The sequence below is a fragment of the Zootermopsis nevadensis genome, unplaced genomic scaffold (genome assembly GCF_977971745.1).
Source record: "Zootermopsis nevadensis isolate Lab colony 2312 unplaced genomic scaffold, Znev_1.0 Znev_ptg000024l, whole genome shotgun sequence".
NCBI classification, from domain to species: domain Eukaryota; kingdom Metazoa; phylum Arthropoda; class Insecta; order Blattodea; family Termopsidae; genus Zootermopsis; species Zootermopsis nevadensis.
In genome coordinates this window covers 15,257,280-15,284,194 of record NW_028259156.1, presented here as the reverse complement: position 1 = coordinate 15,284,194, position 26,915 = coordinate 15,257,280, and the positions used below count along the sequence as shown (strand labels likewise).

At 38.3% G+C, this 26,915-nt stretch overlaps 1 protein-coding gene across 3 annotated transcripts in view; it reads right to left on the bottom strand.

The window, feature by feature from the left end:
• Cyp4c3 (Cytochrome P450 4c3) overlaps positions 1–26,915 on the bottom strand; it is a 162,726-nt gene that overhangs the window by 17,982 nt on the left and 117,829 nt on the right. The window contains exon 1 of one of the 3 annotated variants that reach the window (XM_022066329.2): positions 2,062–2,373. The exons of the other annotated variants lie outside the window; for them this stretch is intronic. The gene's annotated coding sequence lies outside the window, so the exon portion shown is untranslated. Of the gene's footprint in view, positions 1–2,061; positions 2,374–26,915 lie in introns of those variants that run through there. 3 annotated transcript variants of the gene reach the window in all.

The following is a 26,915-nucleotide window of genomic DNA, read 5'->3' as shown; positions in this document are numbered from 1 at the left end:
TGCAAGCTGAATTAATTTGAATCAGGATAAACATCAAGGTGATCAGGTATAAACGTCGTAATGAAAAAAATATGGTTGCCCTGATGATGGAGGCAGCAAGAACCTCTGAAACCAGATTACATGACGCTACAGCCCAGAAGACAATCATCTTTACAGAATCGTAGTGTGAACTTCAAATCTGACGGCATTGAATCTTCGGGTTACAGAAAGGAGATCAATTTCTTTACAAGCTATATCACTATCAGCTTCTCAAGGTCTCTGCTCCATGGAGTTAGAGCTTACTGAATGGATGGTAGAAGTTTGAAGTCACAATGTTGGTTCCACTGTAGTGTATTCATGTAATGCCAAGAATCATTTCCCATTTAATAAAGTCTGAACTGCATTTTCACGGGTCGTTACCGGTTAATTTTGTGTACATATCATAAAGAGTTTTCTCTGCCGCCCCGATGTGTGTGGTAAGACTGGGGACAAAATCTAGTTACATGCGTATTATCTGATCAGGCAGAGGACTGAGGGAGGAGGTCGCAATCCGAAATACGCTTTATAACATGGCTCCCTAAACAAATTAGACACGCCGCCACTTACATCAATGAGTCGATCAAACATGATGTTACATCCTTCAGAGATGTCGGATGAGCATTCTGAAATAACTTATCACGTCCTCGTGGAAACTTATTAACTTCTATGCATACGGCTGTACCATTTAAGTGTACTGACATTGCTGCTGCTGCTATCTCAATCTTGTATATGTCGATAATTGTTTATTTAACGACGCTTTTCAACTGATTAGATTATATAGCGTCTACTGATAAAGATATTTCTAAATGGTGAGTTGGCTAAGACGCAGAAGGTAGTGGCTGAGGTATTTGAGTGGAGGGGCAGAGGAAAATCACGGAAACTTCAGACAGAATAGCCGGCCGGTCGATCGAGGTTTGAGCCTGGAATTTTCGAAATACGAAGCAGGACTGTCAACCTAACAGACCGTGATTTCCGATCTTTTGTCGTTAAAATGTTACTCCTGTATACAAAGTAGACGCGGTGGCTTGTACTGATCCGTCCGTCCGTCCGTCCGTCCTTCTATACGTGCCTCCCTGTTTCTCCAAAACGGCGTGGAATAAAAGAAATAGTAAATGCGATGCATGTTCGTCCGCGAAGGTACAAATCCGTGATTTTTTATTTTTTTAAAAATTACGTACGTGAGTTCCAAAAATTATACAATGGGGCATCGTGGAACAAATCGCACGAAAAAGTTCCTCTTGGACAGTCAACACAGCGCAGTTTATTCTTTTATTTCAAAAATTACATAAAGGGGTGTCGAAAAGGGCCTATAAACTATTTTCTTTATCCTAAACGGTGCGTGTATAGTTTTGGTCGAAAAATCTGAAAGAAACAGACCACTTGGAAGACGTAGATGAAGATGGAAGGATAATATAAAACCGGATTTCAACGGAAAAGTTTGTGGACTTAGAATTCCTAGTGAACCGGTTTTATTCTATCGATAAAATGACAGCTTCAGAGTGGATTTCTGTGGTTCGATTCCTGGTAACTTTTATCTCTTTGCCACCACACCCAGCGCTGATGTGTTGCTCGCAGAGATCCTATCCAATCCGTACCGAGGGCCTTGTAAGCCACCTTTTCTTAATCTCGATGTGACGAATAGATGAACCCTTCCCTCTAGGCCCCTTGTACGCCTTAATGGTGCGGTGATTATAAGCTGGCGTAGTTTTATTCTATATTCCGTCGACAATTTGTAGTACTACCATCGTGCAGCGATCTTTGGAAATTTCATCAGTGCGCTTTGCAGATATATGCCATCTAGCGGATCATATGTGAAAACACACTCAACGGGAGTGTGATTTCAAACTGGTGGCCGCGAACCATTAATGGTTTGTGGAATGTCAAGCATACAGTCACAAGATTTGTGTAAGCAAAATTTACAATATGTCATGGACTTTTGTGTTCATCACACATTCTGTTAAAGAAAATTCATTTTACGAAACTAGTTACAAATATAATTTTAATTTAAAATTATTAAGTAGTTTAAAAGTCAAAACAGCTTACCAGACGTCGTGGTGTAGAGGCCAACAACCAAAATTTATATATCAGAGAGTCCGGTTTTCGAATCTCGAACTGGATATCTGATACCATGTGAATAGTACTTTATGTTCTCAAAGCGCTGAGTTTTAAGATGGCTGTCTTCCGAGTTTTGGCACCATATAGTCTGATAGAGGTTTACCAGCGTTTCAGAGATCCTTGCTGCCTCCATCATCAGGCGGATAAGTCTTCTTGTCTTTAAGATTCACGTCGTGTTCCTTAGCTCCACGAGACAAATGTCAGGATTAAACTTTAAAACAGGCAACGAAGTCCTTATTTCAAACTCTTAAAAGAAAGAAATAAAAAAAAGCTTCTGATTACTACGAATGTTATAATTATATCGATCATCATCGAATAGACATCAAAGTTAAGAAGAGCAGATTATCCCATCGAAAACACGGAAACTTTCCAGTATGAAACGATACTAACTGGAAAAATGTCGAGGCATGTCTACTTTCTATTCAGCTGTAGACCGACTATACTGACAGACTTTTCGTGGTTTTCGGCTGTCCGACCATATAAATGTCCAAATATTATCTATTAGGACAAGGCAGCTTCATTATCCTTTCCCATTCATTACTGATTAATCATCCTGTCATCAGACGCTATTTTCTGAAATACTGACAGCATTGATAAATAAACCATAAATAAATACACACAAAATATTAGGCAGATATTACAGAATAACAAACATAGGATTCTTGAAAAAGATGTTTAAAAATGCTACTCTTTTCCTTTTTTTTAAGCCCACGAGTTCTTATTAGACACCTACTTTTATATCAGAGTAAGTTGGATTTCATTAACATTCTTATTTCTGTTAACGAAGAATCTCTTATAAATTGTGCCCAAAATTCAGATAAAGTTTGAAATAGTCTCTCATAATTGCTTCTCTGAATTTTCACAGGTGGCAATATATAATAAATTGTAGCTGAAATTCGAATAATGTACAACAGAATATAAACAATTTGATCGTAAAATTATTACCTCGCACTGTGAGGTTTAACTCAATAATTACCAACACTGCAAATTAAGTTATAGAACCGTTACACTGTGTATTACCTATAATTAAACAACAAATTGAATTTGTGTCCTTAATCATCTATAATAGGTAGACCTGATACATCGCATGTTAAAGGGGTTCAAACGATGTTTAAATTGCAGATAGTAAAATGGTCACGTGACATTCCTAATTTTGATCGCTGGGTTATATCGGTATAAAACCGTGAAGCAATATATTAATGCGTTACTTATTGGTTTTCACTGAAAAAAATACCGTGACATATGAAGTTGAAGATCGTCTAAACAACGTTTAAGAATTTAGTCCGTACCTCAAAGAAAACACAACACATATCGTTACAATTATCAACTTTCCGGGTACCTACATTTCCTTACATATTAATTCTTCTTTAACTTATGTTTGTAATGAGTTTCTTGTCCTACGTTGTAGCGGCATGTAGTCTGTTAAAAGTTTACTGACGTTTCAGAGATTTTTACTGCCCTGCTGATGGAGGCAGAAAGGACGTCAATTAACTTCTACCGTGAAGATTTCTGTCTTCTGGGTTGTAGCGCCTTATAATATGATAGAAGTTGTAAGATTTGAGGTTTTCACAGCGGCGAGTATGAAGATTTCTGTCTTCTGGGTTGTTGCGATGTGTAGTATGGTCGATGTTAACCAACGTTTCAGAGGTCATACTGCCTCCGTCATCAGGGCGATGAGTATGAAGATTTCTGTCTTCTGGGTTGTTGCGCCGTGTAGTCTGGTCGATGTTAACCAACGTTCCAGAGGTCATACTGCCTCCGTCATCAGGGCGATGAGTATGAAGATTTCTGTCTTCTGGGTTGTTGCGCCGTGTAGTCTGGTCGATGTTAACCAACGTTTCAGAGGTCATACTGCCTCCGTCATCAGGGCGATGAGTATGAAGATTTCTGTCTTCTGGGTTGTTGCGCCGTGTAGTCTGGTCGATGTTAACCAACGTTCCAGAGGTCATACTGCCTCCATCATAAGGGCGATTCATCGTTGGTAAACATCGACCAGACTACACAGCGCAACAACCCAGAAGACAGAAATCTTCATACTCGCCGCTGTGAAAACCTCAAATCTTACAACTTCTATCATATTATAAGGCGCTACAACCCAGAAGACAGCCATCTTCGGACTCATCACCGTGAGAACATCAAACCCTAGTGTTCCTTTTACAGTTCTTCAGAAATAGTTATCATCATCATAATCTATGACTCTACAGTTCTTGACGGACCTTGGTCTCCTCACACATGGGAGGTTACTTAATCCATTTAGACGTTTGGTAGGACTCCTTGGACGAGTGATCAGCTCGCCGCGAAGAATTGTTACCGAGTGCCAAAAGAAAACTCTGAACCGACCGCTGGTGTAGTCGTTTTCTTCCAACGCGGATAATGCAGCACAGTTTACACGGGGGTGGTCAATAATAAGATTTGCAGACAGTTATCTATCTGTGCTTGTAAATAACCGAGCAATGGAAGTGCTGTGCCATATTGACACAGCACTTGGCAATGCTGATTCGACACGTGTTTCCTCTGCCCGATTTTTGTTATCAATTTAATTAAACTTGTGCTTCATGTTATGTCGTTGCGTCGATAATTGCTCTCGTTGTTGGTTTTGCCGTCCATAGCAGAAACATAGCAGCATTAAGCCTATTTCATTAATACAATATAAGCTCAAGACAAACACGTACACACTGCGCAAACTCCATCATCATAATCCGTGATGGCAGATTTCAGTAGCAAATCGAGACGTGTTACCGGCTCTGTGTTGGACTGGCTTGCTCTACGAGCTATTGATAAAGAATTTTTCTGTTCGCCATCACGACCACAACGACCCTGGAAGTCTACAAAGCTTCCTAGCCAACGAGTAACAACGACTGTTTCCAGAGCAGAAAGAAAGAATGCAACGCTGATATTCACCTGTAAATAGTAGAGACATTAGCCTATAAATGCGTGGAGTTAGAACCCCACTCTCTAATACTTCTAAATATTTGCATGAAGAGTATTAGGAAAAACCAAGAAAGTCAGAATAACTGTATTACAAACAATATTCGACATTAATACATACAGAATATAAATAAAGTTTCACATAATTTTACCTATCTCCCGGTAAAATTTAGTGTTTGTTTTATAACGTTCAGCCAATATAATAACATTATTTTAATAATGCCGTATAAATCAGTATGACTATCTCTGTTGGGTTATTTTGATATTAAAATTCCGGATTGGTTTTCTTAATTTAAATCATACACACTCTCAGCTGTCCCTAACGTTTTAAGTATGCACACTCAAATGCTTACTTTCACTTTCAGCTCGTGAGAATTTAAAGAGGTTAGTGGCATCTCTCTCTCTCTCTCTCTCTCTCTCTCTAATCTCCGGAAGGACTGTCCACTTTCTCCCTTCTTTCATCCTCCCTTGGCAATTCACTTTTACTTTCACACCTGCAGAACGCTTTTTCTAAAGACTGGAATCTCTTTCTCACGAAGTTCCCCGGTGATAATTTATGCTGCGCCAGGAGAAGGCAGCACTTTGCCTAGAGAACGCTAGAATGTTACGGAATTTCGCCATGTTCGTATGTTTTTAGCATGACTTAAGCAAAATGGATATAACTACAAACGTTTTGACTAGTGCTTAATAAGGCGCCACGACACACATTACGTATGGAGGACATAAGATATAACTCCAGAAATTTTTAATCTGGGAACTAACGTAGGTGAAACTTGAGGTTCTCACAGCGGTCAATATGAAGATTTCTGTCTTCTGGGTTATTGCGCTGTGTAGTCTGGTCGATGTTAACCAACGTTTCAGAGGTCATACTGCCTCCGTCATCAGGGCGATCGCCCTGATGACGGAGGCAGTATGACCTCTGAAACGTTGGTTAACATCGACCAGACTACACAGCGCAATAACCCAGAAGACAGAAATCTTAACGTAGGTGAGTTTTTAGCTTCACGCCGCGGCCGCTTTGCCCTCAGTAAAGAACCCCATTACCCATGAAACTAAATAGGAGATACGAGAAATTCGTGTAAAATTCTGGTTGAAAAACCTCAAGGTAAGAGACTATTTATGAGACCTAGACATAGAAGGGAATAATATTAAAATGGATGTAAAGAACATATTGTGCGAGGGTGTGAATTGGCTGGATTTAATTGTCTCAGGATAATGATTAGCGATAATATCTTCGAATTTTCTTAAAAATCAGGGCAACTGTTAACCAGATAACCGAATGTGAGCTTATGAATAATAAATGTACACTGCGACCCAGCGTCTTTGCCCGCTGAACTTTGTGAATTGGAACCTCGGAGCGAGTCATTTGAAAGAGGATTGCTGGAAGGGGTGACGTACTGTAAAGGCGTGACGAGTTGTGAACATAAGTGTCGAAACGTCACTAAAATTTTCAAAACTTTACCTAACCCAACCAATCCACTATACAAACTTAACCTAACCTAACCTAACCCAACCTATCATAACCTAACCTAAGCGAAAAATTCTATCCTAACCCAACATGTCGAAACCTAATCTAACGTATTGCAAAGTAACCAAAGTTAACCGAGCCTTACGTAACATAACGTAAGCGTGCCGAAGCGTGACTTAGTGATCACGCGTGCCCAAGCGTGACAAAGCGTGACCATTCGTGACCTGCTTTTACCTCGTGACAAATTATCACCATATTTGTCGAAAACTGACGAAGATTCACAAAGCGTAACCAAGCGTGACAAAGCGTGACTAGGCGTGACCTGCTATATAGACGCGACGAGAAGTCACCATAAATGTTAAAATACGACAAAGGTATGAAAAGTGTGTTTAAGCGTGACCAAGCGTGCTCAAGCGTGACAAAGCGTGACTAGGCGTGACTTACTGTAACGGCGTGAAGAGATGTGGACATAAGTGTCGAAACGTCACTAAAATTTTCAAAACTTTACCTAACCTAACCAAATCCACTATACAAACTTAACGTAACCTAACCTAACCTAACCTAACCTAACCCAACCTATCATAACCTAACCTAAGCGGACAATTCTAGCCTAACCCAACATGTCGAAACCTAATATAACGTATTGCAAAGTAGCCAAAATTAACCGAGCCGTACGTAACATAACGTAAGCGTGCCGAAGCGATTTGAACAGGGTACCTTCTACTTATATTTTTTCTACTGTATGGGAAGTTGAATTCCAAACAAAAGAACAGACCTAATTTGTAGAAGTGGACCCTACACAACAGTATCATATGTCAACACCAGTGCTCATCAGAGCCTTTGAGATTTCATCAGAGATCGGCGTGTCAGAGGTGCTTAATTGGATAAAGCGACGTTGTTTGACGTCAGTTGCAATTCTGGAGTAATACATCTTGGTACGGGTGAACGCTAAGTCTGTAATAGAAATGACAGCGGATGGTGCCGTGACCAACCTATATTGCACGAAGTGCAAGTGAATTGCTTTCTACGTGTTCTTTCATTTAAATAAGAATCAGCAACTTAATCGGCATAAGCCTAATTTCCTTGTATGAATATATAAAGTGTTTCATACATTTTATTTTTTAAGTCTACGTTAATAACAGATAATTTCATTTTGTGGGCAAATGAACTGAACTGTTTCTGGTGGTCGGAACACTTCTATTGTACAGCGAATAATAAGTGTTCATTATCATGACTGTATGAGTAGTATCCAATGTATTTAAGATTTCAAAATTATCGATTCCCCCTCAGCCAGCAATATTAACGGCCACAATAATTAATGTAGATCAGATATTGTACTGTTCAGTTAGGACCAACATAATTAATGTACTGAAAATGATTTTAGTTATCTCCGGAACAGACAATTAAAATAACTGCACATCTTAACTTACTTAGAATTTTTCATCTTCCCTACCCAAAGCAAAAGAGTTATCTAACTTTCAAAATTACATATGTGAACAATTACAGATCGAGTACAAATTATTTACCTTGGATGGCCATCAGCTTCTCAGGTTCATCCGCGCATAACGAGACGCTTCAAGTAGGCTACTTTGTCAGGTCAGTTACGTGGAAAAAAATATGCAGACTTTTTTTCAATTTAAAAATGAAATGCAAGTTTTCAAAGTAAGATAAAGTCCTATTTCGTTATTACTATCCAAAAACGTTTTCTTACAACGTGATCTACATCTCTTGATGCTGCGATTAGTTGACAGATTAGTATGATAAAAACATTCTTGTAACGCACCCATTTCGTGCAGTCATTAGATAACAGATGGCGTCACTAAAATGTTTATCGTTCCCATGAGATAACTAGATGACGCCACGATCTTACAATAGGCTGTATGACATAAAAAGTACATCACTAAAATACACAAAACCACTTTCAGAATTCAGTATACAAAATGATCATTACACGGTTTGATGCCCTCCATGCATAATGTCACCACCAGTGTGGTAACAACCCCTCGATCCTGCCACCCTTCGAGATATATAAAGCACATCATCATTACAGGGGCTAACTAAATCTTCTTTTTATATGTTCCATCTTTTTATTATTATTATTTTAATAAGGAAAAATATAGTACCATCTGCTAATGCAAACATTTTTTCTCTTTGCAAAAGATGACACAGTTGGAGACAACAGGAAGGGACTGGTTGGGGGGTGGGGGGGTGAAAAGGGATGCTGATGGGTGTTACGTGCGATGGCCACTTTGCATTCAGGCAAAGAAGGGTGAGTTAGATGGAATGGGTGTGGGTGTGCAGACAGTTGGTGTTGCTATGTTCTAAAGTTTGAATAGAGTAGGGTAGGTGCAGTCATATGGGGTTCATAAGGGTGAAAGGAGGAGATTCGGCTGCAGGGCGGGTGTGACGTCGGAATAATGATCATTTCTGGGAGAAAGGAACAAGCAGTGGCGTTTCTCTACAGTTATCATGCTTTGGCTTAGGAAACTACGAACCTGAATTTTGCGTTACAGAAACCGTTATCACCCAGTTCGTTCGTAATACACAGCCGCGACGCTCTGTAGATCAGCTCACTGAGTAGGATCAAATAATGGCAGACACTTCATAAAGCCCAGTCGTAACTACGTGTCAAATATGCTTAAAAAATTAGTAGCTGATCATTTTGTGTTTATGGGTCTGAAATGTTTTTCACTGCAAACAGCATTTATTTTTATAATCAACATTAATACACTGAAATTTGTAGCGGTGAATAGTTGTGTTCCCTTCCAGGTACGGAATGATTCATTAAATATTATTTAGATAAGCCTCGGATTCATACGGTTAACATGTATTTACTATAAATTACACGTCTTATTTATTTTGACTTAATAACACATTTCTCCAAATAATGTTATCCTAGAAATGCACTGTTATAACCCCAAAATTCACACAACAGCAGAATTTCGGGCTATAAAGAACTGAATTCAAAGCCTCTCGATTACGAAGATGCTAATCTATCTGCTGGACCAGTAGACGTGCTGTCAGAATTGTGGTTTTCGTACCAGACCTTATCGTCGCCACTGGTGGGAGAAAGTAATAGAGGCAGAATATGGTCAGAGGCTCTAACGTGTAACATACAGGATAGATCCGCCCCAGACCACAGCCTGCAGGGCTAGAGTATTATATCTCACGGGATGGACCAAACGAAACTACAGGGAAAGGAATGAGCTGTATACTAATGCCTAGTGTTGTGTTTTGTTTACACAAAATTTACAAAATGGATGCAAAAGAACGAGGCAATGTCTGTCAGCATGTTTCATGTCCGAAACTACTAACTTGTTTCCTTCCTGATGAAATTTCGTACTGCGATATGAGTAAAACGTTTTAGGGGATTTTAATTCAGAACCAAATCGAAATTAAGCTCAGATTGAAATCGATCACTTTTATAAAGATACTTCAGGCATAAAAATATTGACACAGGACAGAGCTTACACGTGTTGGAATAAAATTTATTAAAACAGGAGAATGCACTCGAGTATAAAATAAAACATATTCAAACAACTAATAGCAGACCGTATATTGGACGAAATTTTGAATATGAAACCAACTGGGTTCAATAATTTGACATAATTCAAAGAGACGGATACCCAAAAAGTCTGTTGTTATTATGCCTATATAAAATACAGGTTGTACTTATTAAAGAATAATATTTTTGTTTGGAAAACTGTCGATTTTGCTTTAAGCAGCATTAAATACGGTATTGTAACTGGATAACAATAAAATAATAAATTATTTGAATGTAGAATTTGAGGTTCTCACTGCGGTGGGTACGAAGATGGCTTTCTTCTGGGATTTACATGAAGCAACAACACAGAGGACAGCCATTTTAGGGCATTTCCCACAGAGAATAATTAACCCAAAACAACCTACTCCAAACTGTTCAAATTAAACAAAATTGAAAATATTTTGCTGGAAGAAACAAATGTGAACAGGACAATTCAGACAGGCCTGTAGCAATCACATCGTCAGAGAAGGTTGCATTAGGCAGTGAAGAATGTCTGGAAGGGCCCCAAAAAACAGTGATGATGATGAGAATGTCGCCCTTACCGGATATCAAACCACTGTACAAAATGTTTCCAACAACATCTTGAAATAAACACGAACAAATCGGTCGGTAACAAAACTACCTGCTGACTGGATGTCAGAGATTTGAGCTGTCTCCTTTACTCAAAGCTAGTTCAGGCAGCAAAGTGAATGTAGATTTGGGATTCGATTCCTGACAATGCACAGAATTTTGTCTTCTTCAGTCACATGTGCCTGTGGCATTGAAGTTATTACCCTTGAACTGCATCTCTCTGGTTCGATTCCTGGCCGAGACAGTGATTAATTCTTCACCAATCACTTTAATGCCCGAGTTCTGTTAGCTAATCCGCACGTCACACAAAAATGCCAAGTTGCGCATTGTTCAAATGCCCACCCCGTGGTCTGTCTAAGTTTCCAAACACTGTAGTTAGTGCTGGTGTTAGACATAGGTATCCGTAGTGAACTATATATACTGCTGCTGGGTGATGATTAATTAGAGTTTGATGAATATTTATGAGAAAGAGGGGGGATGCTTGCAAGCAGTGTACAACAATGGGCAGTGCATGTAGGGGGGAGAACAGGGTTAAAACGATGATTGGAATTACAATGGTTTGTTTGCACTAAAAGGGAGGAGTATGGTGGGATGGGGTGTGGATACGTATCGGCCGCACAGTGGGACGTGTTGGTAGCCGGATACAGTCACGAAATGATATGAAGCAAGTGTGGTAGAAACAGGAACAAGGAGCTTCCTGTTAAAGTGGACTTATCTGCAGTTTCTCAAATCGATACAACATACCAACGAACAGAACGGTAACTTACATGTAGCAGTCTTTCTTGAGACGCTAACAGTCACTCACCTAGTCAAGATATCCACTGTGTTTTATGCAGCCCTGAAGTTTATTACTGTGTCCACAAGGGCCAACCACAGATGAACCGATCCACAGCCTATTTCATTAACATCCATCTAAATGTTATCCTTCCTTCCATCTGTGAATAGATCACCAAAGTTATCGATTCCCTTTAATTTTCCTACACAGCCTACCGCATCGTTCTCAAGTCCATAAAATGTAATGTTAATCGATATGACTTCGCAATTTTTCTCGTTTTAACAACACGGATTAGTGAAAAATGCAAGTGAAATTTTCATTCAATGTCTTATTATTTCGAAGAATTTTCAATTACTTCTAGAGGCCGAATTGATGCTGAAACCTCTGCATGCGAATTATGTCTGTACTTAATTTCATTATTCAAGAGTATGTGTTTATATTCCACATCTAATTCTTTGAGAAAAATTAAATCATTTTTTAAAATTAAAACAACGAATTTCAAAAAGGTGTTTAGGGGCAAAACAACATGTGATATTAAGGAAAAAGCCTGCAAATCGCAACAAATTATGATCAGTAAAATAATAACGAAATTAATCTTGACAATATATAATGTGGTCTCTCGAAAGAATTTACTAATAAATGTGCCGTTAAAGTTTCAGAATTGTATGCATAACGCTGAGGTCTGCTTTGAACTCTAAGTCGGTGACAAAACTTCCAAAAGTAATATAATTATATAATTTCATTTTAACTATAATGTTTTTATTTCACGAGAAAAAATAAATTAAATCAACTTCAGACTCTTTGTATGGAATTTCAATATTACTAAAGGAATTCCATAATGTAAAAATAAAGGAACTTGGAATCTTAAAATATTGCATTTCTCCTCGCATTAGTTTCTATTTTAAAATTTATATTTTTTGATAATATTTAACTAAACGTGAAAAGTCAGGGGTCTAGATTTTGTAACTCCAGTTGGGCGCATTCTGTATCCTGAATAGAAGCGAAACACAATGTCTCCGAAAATATGCTACTAGAAGCGTGTAAGTCGCGTGCAGCACATGTGTTCTGCTCAAGCCCACATCAGTTCCCATTATAGCACCAACTTGTATAAAGCGGGCTTACTTTGCGATTACAATACGGCGAACCACCACAAAAGGAATCTAAATTTCCATTTCAATAGGATGAGGCGTCTGGGTGTTAAATTTGTGGGCAAGTACTTTTCGCTTCGACTATATGCAGCTTCAAACACGCGTTTGTGTGAACATAAGGCCAGAGATGGCCGTCGGTCAGTGACTCTTATGTGAAAAGTCTGTCTATTCTTATGGGGTTTATGGCGGACTTCTACATCTATTGCAACACGTTGTGGGAAGAACCGGTTTCTCCTCCTTATTTTTAAATATTCATATTAGTAATTTTCAAATTTAAAAACGCCAGGTTCTTAAATTTTAAAAAAAATATCTACCTTCACAAAGCAGATCTATTTCAACAACAACAATAATAATAATATATTTGCTTACTCATAGGTTTAGAAATACCATCAGACATAAATGTAATACAGAGGGAGCCCGAAAATAAATTAAAATACAAAAATATAAGTTTAGAAATTCAGCAGCAAATGTGGAACATGTAATATTTTGTCATTGGAGCCACAGGAATTATAACTAATGTGCTAAACATTTCTGGCAAAATATTAGGAAAACATTCAATAGATCCTCTACAGCAAAGGCCATATTAGGAACATTACACGTTATAAGGAAAGTGAGACAATCGGAAACTTGAAGACAGAGTGGTGAGGTTCACCATTGATTCAAGAGGAACATTACCAGGGAAACCTGTGAAGAGAGAAGAAGAAATAATAATATTCCTTATCAAATGCCATATGCATATATACGCTTACTTCATTGCTTCTAACTTGTCGGTAAACTTCTACCAGTAAACTCGGCGCAACATTCCGGAAGATAAGTCATCTTCAGGATCCAATAAAATTAGAAATGCATGATTTGAAACATTGACTAAACTGTTTGAATCTATAAATTCCCGTTAATTCTTTAAGATTACGGACCAAGAATCGCAAGTGATTCGAAAACGCATCGAGAGCCATGTATCGTATTGAAGCTTCCGAGGTCCAGCGTTTTAAGTCTAGGATTAGTAGTGGCAAGTGATTCAGGGGCGTTTTGATGGATGTCGCAACATCAATCATGCGGCTGGAACGCTGGTCACTGTAATTCATCCCAACATACAGCGGTCCCACGGTCTGCACGTCTCCCACTTTCAGAAAATTCACAGTTCAAATCCCAATGCTTGCTATTCTGGTCGAGTCAGCTTCATTCTTTGGTTATGTAAGCCTGTTAAAGCAGATGATTTTACTTCGAGTTCTGCCAAAGCCAAAAGTACTAAACTTGGTAGGTTTTTTTGTAAAAGTAACCACAAAATCACCTATTACTTCATGTCCGTCCTCAAGTAACAGCTCCAAAACTAAAATATCCATTTTATTAAAAATTACTTTAGTACAAGCAGAGCAAATCTTGTCGCGTTATTTTGATATGAAAATAGCTTAAGCCATTTTAAAGGTCGCTTTAAGGTTGTACTTAACGATCTAAGTTAACTTTTACACGTGACTTATTTTAAGATATATGAAAGATTGTAATGGAATTTGATATGAAACTTCCAAAGAAAAGAGGATGAGTTCTCACCAGAGTCTGTAAGTCACATTTGGAAGGATTTTAGGATCCAATCCCAGCTGAGATTTTACTATGGTCTTCCTAAGTCCACAAGATCAATACCTTTCCAACAGGTTTACAATTTTATGTCACTGCGTATTGGCTACTAGGATTGTTTCTTATTCGGGGTATCCCGGGTTCGTATCTCGATCTATAGACCTGCTATCCTGTTTTACGTAACTTTCATCAGGCTCTCCAGGTAGATCATGAACCAGGACCTTAAAACAAAGTCATAACCACTTCCTTTCACACCCTTTCCAATTCATTAATCAAACTAATCCACATCTAAACCGTAAGCAATTGAGACAGCTTAGTTAAATTAATACGAAAAGGAATCGTGTTCATAATATATCCAGATAATCGCTTAGTTAAGCGTGTTTTCGGACATGAAGAAACTTGCTGTCTTGTGTTTAATGACGTTATGACAGTTCACGGTAACTGGGTGATAAGACTTCCCGACTGCAAGCGCTGAGCTAACTTCTTACAATTATTGGGAATACAGAGAGAGGCTACAGCTGAAGAGGGAGGAAACACTGTCTTTTCTTCACTTAGTTCTCTGAGAATCCCAGGACTTAGTCGGGTATTAACTAGTATAGAAGCTCTCTGGAAAAGATTTTCCGAAGGGATTTTCATATTATTCAACTGGGATTTCGGTGTTGTGCTTGTGGCAGCCTTAAATATGCTCACAGAGATAAAAAGGCCTGGTGCTGTTGAAAGGATTCTGGCTTACGGCTTACTGAGTGTTGGAAAATAAAGAAGCTATTTTTAAGACATAAAACTAGTAGTAGCTCGATTCTCAATTGGTTCACGTATAATCGGCAATGTACACATTCAGAGTAACCAAATTCAAACTCCCTGATAGCGGAAATCGGAATTTAGCCATCGTTTTCAAAAATGTTCATCATTCGATCCTATCCATCTTAGCACAACGTGTCGAAGACTTATGATTGAACTGGTGTAATGTGACACTTATGACTGGCTGTTGAAGTATATTTACATATATAAGTTGTCCCACAAAGATGTATGCACATAACCATTATGTACGTCAACATAGTGTATACTTGTTTTGGGACACCTGTATATGAGGCATGTTTAAATAAAACTGATATTTTCATGATGTGACTTACACAAAGTAACTCACTTGCATTGCGACGGCAAATCCAGAAGGTTCATTCGCTTCACGTAATTTAGTGCAATTCGTGTATTGAAGGCAGCAAGTTTCGATGTTTAACACGACTTGCTAAACCTAACCCTGACTTCTGTGGTTAAGGCTGACCTATATTTTCAGAAAAGGAGCTAGATACGACAAAGAAGCTATGGAAATAGTAGGAAAGCTATCAGAGCCAACCAAATTGCCGGTATGGATTAAGGTAGGATTTAGTCCAGAGCTGGTCCCGGAAGACTTGGAAGGGGGGGGCAGAGGACTCCCTCCTCCCGCAAGGCAAGGCAAGGGGGCAACTAAACCACAGCAGAGAAGGTAAAGGGGTGGTTAGGAAACTGCCGCTTCTACTACTAAACTTTAGAGCGTAAGCGATTTAAGTGGTAAAGTGTAAAAATGTTCGATTTTATCAGCAGACCCTACCTACTCTATAATGGCGAAATTCCACATATTTGCTCAGAGGTTCTGCAGACGAAAGTGAGGTTTACGACTGAGAATATGATCTGATTTCTTAAAACTACTTTCAGAATGTAACCAGCTGAATTTTCGTGATGTCTCACAGATGCAAAATTATCGAAAAGTGGTGGATTATTTCCCGTTGTACCTCTATAATCATTCTTTCACACATTCCGATGGACGTATCCATCAGTCAAAGCGCTGTTTGCCTCACTGATCGAAAGAAGGACATAAAACTTTACTTCTTAACACCCAGAATGGAAGGGGTACCTTTGTTTCTTTAAGACTAGTAGCATGATCAAGATAGAGTGCGTACTGCATCACATATGCCACTAATGCTCCAGTACATCGCCACCAAAATCCGCTGTGATTCTCCAACCTTCGCCCTGCACCTGTGGCTTCTAAGACGGAGGCTCTGTTCATTGGTTCTATAGCTCTCATTCGTATGATGAACAAGGCACAGAGTTACTTGGCCCCCAGGTTCACCGGCACTCGGCACTTTCTCTTAGAGCACAGATAAGAAAATCCGAGAGGGACGGAAGACATAGGAGATATAAAAATCATAAATGTCATAATTTTCCACCCGCAAGAATTGAAATCTATTTAATCGAAGTATTTTTTTTTGTTTGATTAACGAAATATTATAAACAAATTATACTTTCAGGCAAATTGCTTTCATTTACCATCAATACATAAGTGAATTTGTTGAAAACTTCATACCCCTCTCATTTAACAATCAGTAACATCGTTGTAAAATGCAACTGGCATAACACTTTTACTGAACAATTTACTCGAAATTACCACCAAAATTGATTGAAATTACCAAATCACCGGAAACGGACTCACTAATTTAGCGGTTTCCAAAGCGATTTAGAGTAGATTCATCAATGCACAGCATTATAATTACTAACAGAAAATAACAAACGTAAAATAAACAAGCCCCAATATAGGTATATGTAAATACAATGACTGAACAGCATTTAATTCAATCCTTCAATCTCCCTCGTAATGAGCTGTTGGTAGCTATTGCTAGGCTTTACGGGATACTGGCAGGAGATATTCTATACGTGCAGTTCTGAAACTAATCAATTTCGGAAGAATCGCGAAAGGTACATACTTTAATAACATCAATATTGAATAGCAATATCAAACATTAGGCGAATACTATCAATATTTCCCAAGTGTAAACGCAGGAGATATAAGCTAGAGTCTGCATTGCAATTTGCGTTTGGACATCGTTGTATGTGGGGTGAGAGGAACAGGATTAACGCTTTGGGGCTGCCGGACTAATCCTTGACCAAAGACTTTTCAAAATGAATTTGGTAATCAGTGGGGTAACTAGAAGAGACAGCAGAGAGAGGGGTAGGGGGTGGTGCTTGTTCATTCCACGTACCTGATACCTGACAAGGTGGTAGGGGTGAACTGCGTTCTCTCAAACTCTCACGGGGTTTTAAAAAAAACAAAAAAATACAATGCTATATATAACCCGCAAGCGAAATATTCAATCAAATATTTATTTCAGTTTCGTGTACTGACTAATGGATTATTCTCTTTGGCTTTATTCTGTTGCTGGTATTCAGATCTGAATGCGTCTATGTTCGTATACTTCTCTCTCTTTGAACTGTCTCTTTAAGGTAGCATTCAAAACTGACGGGCTCCAATTGCAGTCCATAACGCAATAGAAAAGAAAGAGGGATGCGAAATTTAGAACAGCAGGTTTGAAAATTTAACTCCACGAAACAAAGTCCTCATTTAGAAGCTTATGCAGTTAATAAATTCTCCAACATTTAAGGAACAAATCTAAGACCCCATTTACTTAAGATTCACTTTAATATCATCCCTTCATCTAAGATAGGTCTACCAAGTGACCACATCCCTTAAAGTTTTCCAGACCAGAATTTTATCATTTTTATTTTACCATACTAATAATATTTATTAAAGAGTACAAATTATGAAGTTCCTCTTTATTCAGATCTCCCCATCCTCCTGTTACTTCCCCAATCTTATGTCTAAATAATCTCCTCAGCATTTTATTCTCAAATACCCTTACGATATTTATTTTTTTAGGATGTAAGATCGAGTTTTATATCGATAAGAGAAACTACCAACATTATGGTTTAGAATGGCCTAATTCTTAGTTCTGTATAAAACAGAACGGGTAGGTAAAAATAATCTTAATAGAATGGTCGCAAGGTGTTGTCGACTTAATTCTTCGCCAAAGTAATTCTACATTTATTTTTACTTCCAGTCCTAAATACTCCGTTTAATAATTACCCTCCCACAAGGATATAGGTCTTCGGAGAGGGCTCATCTCTTCAGACTTCTGAATAAAAATCTGTTGCTCATGTCTCATATCCCCATGCATGTTACATGCCCACCCAACACGTCCCACTTGGTTTGATCATTCTGATAAGAAACTAATCATTTAAAAAGAGTTTAAGTTATAGAACTTCTCATCATGCACATTCTTTCCCAGACCTGATGATGGAGGCAAGAAGTACCTCCGAAACATCTGTGAACTTGTTCTAGACTACACGGTACAACATTCCAGATATCAGTCATCATAAACTATGTTACCTCCAAACTGAATTTTATTTCGGAGATAAAAAAAACCTGCGTCTCTCTTAGGAGAGACACCTCTACAAGAGATGACTTCATGCTGTACAACATACCGAAAAAAATGCTGTGATCTGAGAAAGGAAACATGTCTCGAAACTTTCCACGTTAACAGTAATTCAGTTTCAAATGGAGTCGAATATCCCTGTTCGCCCTTGGTATCCCTTTCAAATCGGACTCGACCACCCTCAGTCACCCTAATGTCACGTGGCTGGACCGATCTTCATCCCCCTGAATAACAATGCGCCCTTCCCCACATGGGTTCCTCTTTCACCCCAGCTGATCCCAATCTCCACGTCTCTAATGGGATATTTATGTGATTACGCCTCATCATATGCTTTATCCCTCCGCCACGCCAAATTTCCCTTACATGCCAGTTATCGTATTTGGACAAGAAACTGATGCAGATAATCGCATCTTACCTCTCAAGCCGCACAGATAATGCGTAAGATTTGAAACGCCAAAAAACCAGAGAATTCCATTACAGGGACGACTCTACCAGCCGAAAAGTGTGAAAGCTGTTATGAATTCCGCTACGTGGATTGCTGTAATTTGTCACGAGGTTCAGGCATAATAATGTACGAAAGTCAACGAAAGCTATAGCCTGCTTGTTCAACCTACATGTAGGAAGTTGTCAAAATGTATATTTTAGACTTCAATTACGTTAATTTTGTCAGATATGACCCCCGAATTTTCGCATGGTAACCATGTTCGTAAGGTTAAAACGGTCAACACAATTCACGCAGAATCAATAGATACTTTCACGCAATATTTCACATACCTAGTTTAGTACTTCATCTCCAGGGTAGCAGCTCTGCCTCTACAATAGTTTTCGAGTAAATTACGGACAAATTTAAATGTTTAAGTGTATAAAATTTCAGGACGTATTCGCATCGATTCCTCTGTCCATAATTATGCAAACTTCATGTAAATTCTCAAGATATGTGCGCGATCAATCTCCATAGAGGATTGATACATGCATATTCTTTGTTTATTCACACACGTCTGCTTTAAGTCGAGCTCTTCACTTCAGGCCGTTTCTCCTCCTGCCGCGAGAGAGGCCTCATTTTTGCGAGGTCATGTCTTGCATCTCATCACAGTGGGGCGTTTACCATGGAGCTTCATCTACGTTAGAAAAGTAACAAATCAATTAAGAGACACTCTAGTCTGCTCGGAAGATCTGTCAGAATACGACATGCTTTTCAGAACTCCCGGCTGTTATGTTTTTTTAAAAAAAAGCGTACAAAATGAACTACGTAGTGAGGAATATTAGAGGAAGCATATAATAAATACCTGAGGGCAATGAGAAATAAAATTTATTTATTTATAGTTTATTTGATGACGATTTCTGAACATCAGACAGTATAGCGTTGAGGGGTAAAATTAGGAGTGAAGATATTTTCATACAGAACAGAGAACAACTGAAGACGTTAACGGCCATAAAAGCAAATGTAAGCAGAATATCAAAATGTCCCTACATACCTCATACGCGTTCCGAATACCGACGAGCAATGTCAGGGGTCCAGTAACTACAAACAGTTTTTGGCTTTCAACAAGGAGGCCTAAAAGTGTCTCCACTTGATTTTACTTAGGCGTGTTTCATCTATCAGAGCTGAGCACCAAGCGACAGATTAGAATGTTTTTTTTTCGTAGTGTCAAATTGCAAGTCAGACTTAGTCCTTATTTAGCTAAAATAATGTTCTCGCTTTTCGTAATATTGTTACTAACAGGACAATTGAAATTTCCCAGCAGTGAGCTCATTTAATTTATTTATATTAATATCTATTATTAATTTCATAACAAAATATTGAGGGTTGTTCATCTGATAGTTTCATAATCGATAGTCTTGTCAGCAATTTCTATTACGTACAAGTGGTAGCTCATAAACTACAAACCTGTCCATTTACTAACATATTTTTTATTTATTTAGTGTTCTGTCTGACGACAGGTCCATATGAACAGAATCCTTCCATCCTTTTCTCGGACTGGGATCTGTTCATATACGTTCTTGGCAGATGATACAGAAGTGGTTTGCCATTGCCTTCTTCTGTGTGTGAATGGAGTAATTGTTGGGATGCCACGGAGGAAAACTCCGTGTTGCCTAGACCACGGCCTTGCCCAACACAAGTTATAAATTCTTGCACCGCCGGGAATCGAACCCGAGACCCCAGGATTAAAAGGCCAGCGTTCTAACCGCTAGACCACCGTGGCAGTCACTAACATATGCATTTACCTAATTAAACCCTATGCTATATATTCTATGCTATGGTCGTTTTGAAACTCTGGAAGTTATTTAGCCAGTAAGAAACTCTGTCTTTATGGAACCGTAACATTTATAACATTTTCATAAAAGTATTTCTTTAGACCCCTATACTTAGCCTATATCGTTCAGCTTATTAATTAAACATTATCAATATTTTCACTTTGCTAATAAAACTTACAAACCTGGGAGAGTTTACTAACGAAAAGCATTTATTATTATTATTATTATTATTAAGTGTTCTGTCTTACGACAGGTCCATTGCTCTGCCCAAAAAGAGCTCTCCAGTTGTCCCTATTCTCGGCTTCTCGCTTTAATTCCTGGAACGTCATCTTCTTTCCTTGTTTAAGGTCGTCGGTTAGCTGTATCAATCTTCTTCCTAGTCCTCTCTTTCCTTCAACCTGGCCTTCGGTGATATCACTCATTAATCCATTCCTTCTCATAATATGTCCCAGCCAGTTAGCTTTCCTTCGTGTAATCGCCTGCAGAATGCTTCTTTGCTCGTTGACTCTCCTCAATACTTCTTCGTTGGTCACTCGATCCGTCCACCTGATCTTCTCTATTCTTCTCCAACACCACATTTCAAAACTCTCCAGGTATTTCTGTTCCTTCTTCCTGAGTGTCCAAGTCTCTGCTCCATACGTAACACTTCACTAGTTTCTTCTTCATCTCCAAGCCCAACTTGCAAGTGAGAAGTATCCTCTTCTTGACGAAAGCTGCCTTGGCCATGGCTATCCTTTTTACTGTCACGAAATTAAATTAACCGACGTTTCTATGAAACATGCTTCTCAGACTTCAAGACAGAAAATATCCATCTTCAGCCTTAAAGATTGATGCAGTATGTTCCATTCAATTTTTCCCACTTAATCAAAAATCCAAAGTACCACCATCTGGAAGCATGGAAGCTGTGACTATTAAAATGTATCAAGTAGTCGAATGAAGGAAATTGTGCTCATCAGCTGCGAAATGAATTAACAATTATTATTTGGATGAAAGTGCTTTTATTCGCCATATTAGAATGTAATTCTGTAGATAAAATGGCCGGTTTCTTGGAACACTCTTACCACGAACGCGTTTGCCCAGCACGAGACACTAAAATGAGCTCGCTGATTGTTCTTTTATCCTAGCAATGCCAACTCCTCAATCCCCGCCAGAGCACGTTGTTTTTAATGGACACACAAGTGGATTTTTACAATATTTTTCAATTTTCCATGTCTTTGTTGTCTTTCTCTTAAATGGCTTAACATCCAATATGCTGTTTCATTCCTCACACAAACTGGAGTAGTTTTCAAGTGCGCTTGTATTCATTCTCGCAGGGGCTGTAGTGTTTTCTGATATTAAAATTCAGTATTGTCCCTTCCTTCTGTACGTTATGCTCCTGGTACGGTTCTGCAAGGGTAACAACCCCCTTAAACATCACTGGCGTATTTTCGGACTGAGAGTATGAACTTCCAATCTAAAATAAATTCGAATACTAAGGTGGTGTAAGACTCAATGCGACAGATAAATGTAGGTTGTTTTTGCTAATATGACAATTTCTTAGATCATGACTTACAATTATATTATTTTATTTTACGGTGTGTTGAAGACTTCTCTCTCTCTCTCTCTCTCTCTCTCTCTACCTTCGGGGGGGGGGGGATACAAAAGGTGGGAGTCTATTCCACTGGACCATTTAGACCATGCTAGTTAGCATAGACAGATCGCAGGTACATGAAATTCCCAGCGAAAGTAACAAAAATCGACAGCATTGCTTAGGTTAGGCAAGAAATATGCATATCTATTTTAGTTAACTATGAAACAGCTTAGTCTATACCTCCATCATGTTCAGTAAAATATCACCCCACCTTTTCACAAATACGCACACGGCCTAAATTTTGTCTTACGATCTCTTTGAACCCTCACAAATAGTCTCTGTTATTTTAAGATTTTAAGTTCTGTTGCGGTCATGTCGAGTGTGATTTTAAAATTGAACTCAGATGCATATTGATCATGTCACAGTGTCCGCACTTCCCACGATGTGTCCCGTGCGTGAAGAAGGGCCACAGCCCTTTGAAGTCGCTAAACAAACATGGACACAACTTTCCCACAATGAACACGCGAAAAAACTTGTGATCAATGACAGTGCATAGGGAGAACGCGTTATAGGCTGGTCGTGTCTGCCCGTCCGTCCGTCCGTCCAGTTGATTCTACTCGAGAACCACTGGACGAATTTGGATGAAATTTTATGTGGAGGTTGTGATATTCTGCACGACCTCAAAATTGTACTTTTTATTGTCCTGCGAGCGTTGGTAAGAAAATTACGGATGAGGAAATTCGAGGGTAGACATTGAACTGCTGCGATCTGGTGGCCAAAGTGGGCACTATCTAACAAATCGTGAGGATATTATGTGTATTCTGGTACGGAATGCGCTTTCCGAACTTGATCAATTTATGTTCTTTAGAAGTATCGCCTACTTAAAACATTCATAAGAAAGCTGTTAAAACTTGTCTTATTTTAAGACGTTTGAACCCTATTAAAAATGTTACAACGGGCATTTCAATTGCTGCACGTTCTTCGGGATTAAGTTATTATTATTGAACTACGGACATTTTCCATACTTATCTTACGTCTTTGTTTCTTTTTTTAAAGTCCAGCATCCAGAAACAACCACAATCTTACGCTGTATATGGCTGCCTTGTGAAATATTGCACCGCGTAATCTGATAGATACTTACCGACGTTTCAGAGGTGCTTTCTACCTCATCGTCCAGATCTGCGGCTAGCTCAACCTTGGGACCTAGCAGGTGGCTTCTTGTCTTATTACCCTTTTTCATTCGCTGACGAAAGCAAGACCCAGCTCTCGAAACGTTTTAGTTTTATAATTTATACGATGGACAAAGTCCGAAAGAGCGATTTTACAATCTGTCTGTTGTAGTGTTTGGTTATGAGATATTATCTCTTAGTCTGAGTTAAGAATATAAATTACAAGTGCTTTAAACAAAGTGCACATGGAGATATTTGAATCTGCCGAGGATGAAACAAGCGAACAATTTAGAATATTACATAATGGAAGTTTGTACGTACAAGACGCATTGTATTGCCATGGCAATGCAATCAAGAAGGCTACAACAGGCTTAGCAACTGACTCTGATTGCGGAGACAAAGAATGCATACAGAATTTTAACAGGAAAACAGTCACTTAGACCGAGAAATAAATAAAAGAATAATATTTAAAGAGTCTTATTATGTCATCGACAAATGAATGAAAGATAATGAATGATAACGAGTTTGAGGTTAGAGGTGTTAAACTTGCCTTTGAAGCAGAGTGGTGAGTATAATTACCACCAACCTTAATACTCAGTAGCTTTGTATTTTACCAACATAATACATTTACGAGTTTCCTATGATGCTCAGAATAAACACCGATTATTTCCCTAAACTATATTGACCAATATATCTTTGAAATTGAGTCATATCTTGTTTTCTTTGAAGCAATAACTGAATTTTGAACTATTTAAATGAACCTAGAGCTTAAAATAGTTGAGGTTTCCAGTATTATGAACTCAAATGTTTGGTTTTTTAAGAATATGTAGTGAACAGGAGTTATAAATCTCAAATGAAACAGTGCCATAGCAAGGACTATTATCACTCGCAATTAGTATGAGCCACGTGTGTGCACATATGCCACTGTTTCGTGCGTCTGCGCATTAGCTGATTGCTGTGTGCCTTGATAACAAGCAAGCGAGAAAACTTGTAGATGAAATGAGACTGTTATGTTTCTGCGTACGTCATTTTATAATGTTGATAGTCAACACTGAAGGTAGGGGCTCACAACATAATTTATGGGTGCAATGTACAGCATATTTACATAGAGACAAAGGTGAAAATAACAAAAATATCACCCTGACATTTTTCCTCCTTAATACAGTAATTACGCAACTGGCACCATAGAAACGTCGCTGTGTGTTTGAACCTTTTCACGATCGTTTCCGAGTTTAGTGCCCGGATGCTATGAAGTTAAGTGATCTCACCAGGGTTCTCCTTTTTTTATGTTACAAAGGCGATTCGAAACGGCGTACGTCTTTATACGAAATTCATGTGTTACCGCCATAAATAAATTAATAGAAAATATTTCAGTATGCACAAATCAACGTCTTAGCTTCCAACTGTTTAATTAACCTATGAATTTATTTATATTAATACAAGGGTGCGTAACTGGGAAACATGGTGGGAACAAACCACTTTGGGGGACCTGGATGTTGATGGGAGAAATACATTAAAATTAATCTTAAAGAAATCGGATATAATGACGCTGACGGAATTAATCTCTTTCAGAATAAGAACTGTTGCCGGGTTATTGGGAACGTGGTATTTCTGTAGTGCAATTATTCTATTAATCTCGATCGAAGGAGCAGTGGTTGTGATGAAATCGAGTCCTGTCATAACATTTATTCTTTTAGTTACAAGGTTATGACCTATGGATCTGTTTAAACGAAAAGACTGTACGTTATCTTATGTTGATATACTGCATGCACAGTAATAAATTAATTGATGACAGGTGCAAACTAAATATAGTTAACAGAACTACATACTCAGCGTCCATAAAACCTGGAATTGGTAGTAGCTACACATGAGAGCTAGAGTCGTTAAAATCCATTTATGTAACTTCACGTGTCGAGTTCTATCCCAACTTATGCAACGACGTGAAACAAATCGACAAAATTAGAATGCTTTAGCTGTCATAACATGTTTATTATTTCTGATTCAAAATTCAAATCAAATAGGTGTTTTACACAGTTCGGTTAATAGGTATATATTAAAAGTTGATGAAATGTAATAATACGTATCATAACAATAATAAGCAACAGTAATAATCACATACTCCTGGAGCAGAAAGGACTTCTACAACGTTGGTGAATTTCTACCAAATCAGGCACTACAACCCAGAATGGAGAGATATTTTTCTCAACACCGTGAAAACCTCAGATCCTCCTTGACAGAATTTCCGGATACACGAAAAGCCGGTGTAAGGATAATAAAATAAATAATACAAATAATTTTATTTCACGGTTATTGAAACTTTATAGTTATTTCAATACAAAAGTACAAACAGATGACGAAAACTACGTGGTCCCTGGATACACTTACCGAGACACTGTAGGTTAAAACGCCGTTAGCCGACGCCAGTAATTACTGGCTCAGGAGACTATAAATCCTTCCACAAACAGCCCTTAATTGTGATCAGAGGACGTCCTGATCTCCACAATAATGAAATGCGGTAGAACGTCGATATGTTAACATCGTAATTCAAAGTCAAGTATGAGAATATTCATTGCTCGAATGTAACACTGATTTATACAGTCACTTCTAACAACATGTTAAAATAAAATTCGTTGTTATTTATTGCATTATACTGTAACATAGATACGCGCTACTCCAGAAGCGATGAAGGCGGAAATAAATATTCTACAGTGAAAGCATAATAATATGTTAGTTTAAGATTGTAAACATGCATATAAACGCATGTGATTCCATTTGACAGCTTCAGAAGTAAGTTCTTCAAACTGTGATAATGAAAACAATATTCAAGCCACCATGCATTTAAGATAAAGTTCAGAGCAGACCAAAGTATAATTTTACCTATTGTTTTGTAAAGGTGATAAAAGTTGGTCTTTCGCATTAAGAGAATAACAAAGACTGGGGGGGTTTGTGAACAGAATGCTAATGAGAATATTTTGTCTCAAGAGTGAGGAAGAAACAATAATCTATAAAACACTGAACAAAAACCTTTCATGATTTGTAACCTATCTTTTTACTACGATAATCAATCATGTAGCACGCACGGGGTACGAGAAATGCAAAGGCCTTACAAAATTTTGGCAAGAAAATATGAAATGAAGAGACCATTTGACATACCTAATGGTAAATTGGGGAGTAATATTATTTTGCTAAAATACGACGCCTAAAAGGCGAATCTGACCTTAGTTGCATCTGACGCCATGTTTAAGAATACGCTGAGCGTAACCTACAGCTACACACTAAATTATTAATGTTGGTAAAATTTCAGGTTTTCACAGCTGCGAGTACGAATGTGACTTGTCTTTTGGGGTGTCGCGCCTTGTAATCTATATAAGGTTACCGACGTTTCAGAGATGCCCGCTGCCTTCCTCTACCAGACTTCACGGTGCAACGTCCCAGAAGAATTATATTGGAGTAGTAAAGTTTTTCAGAATGACGACTTATAATGTATTTTGGCCTGCATTAAGTCTAAGACTTGATTAAGCCTATAATAGGTAGTGAAAACTAC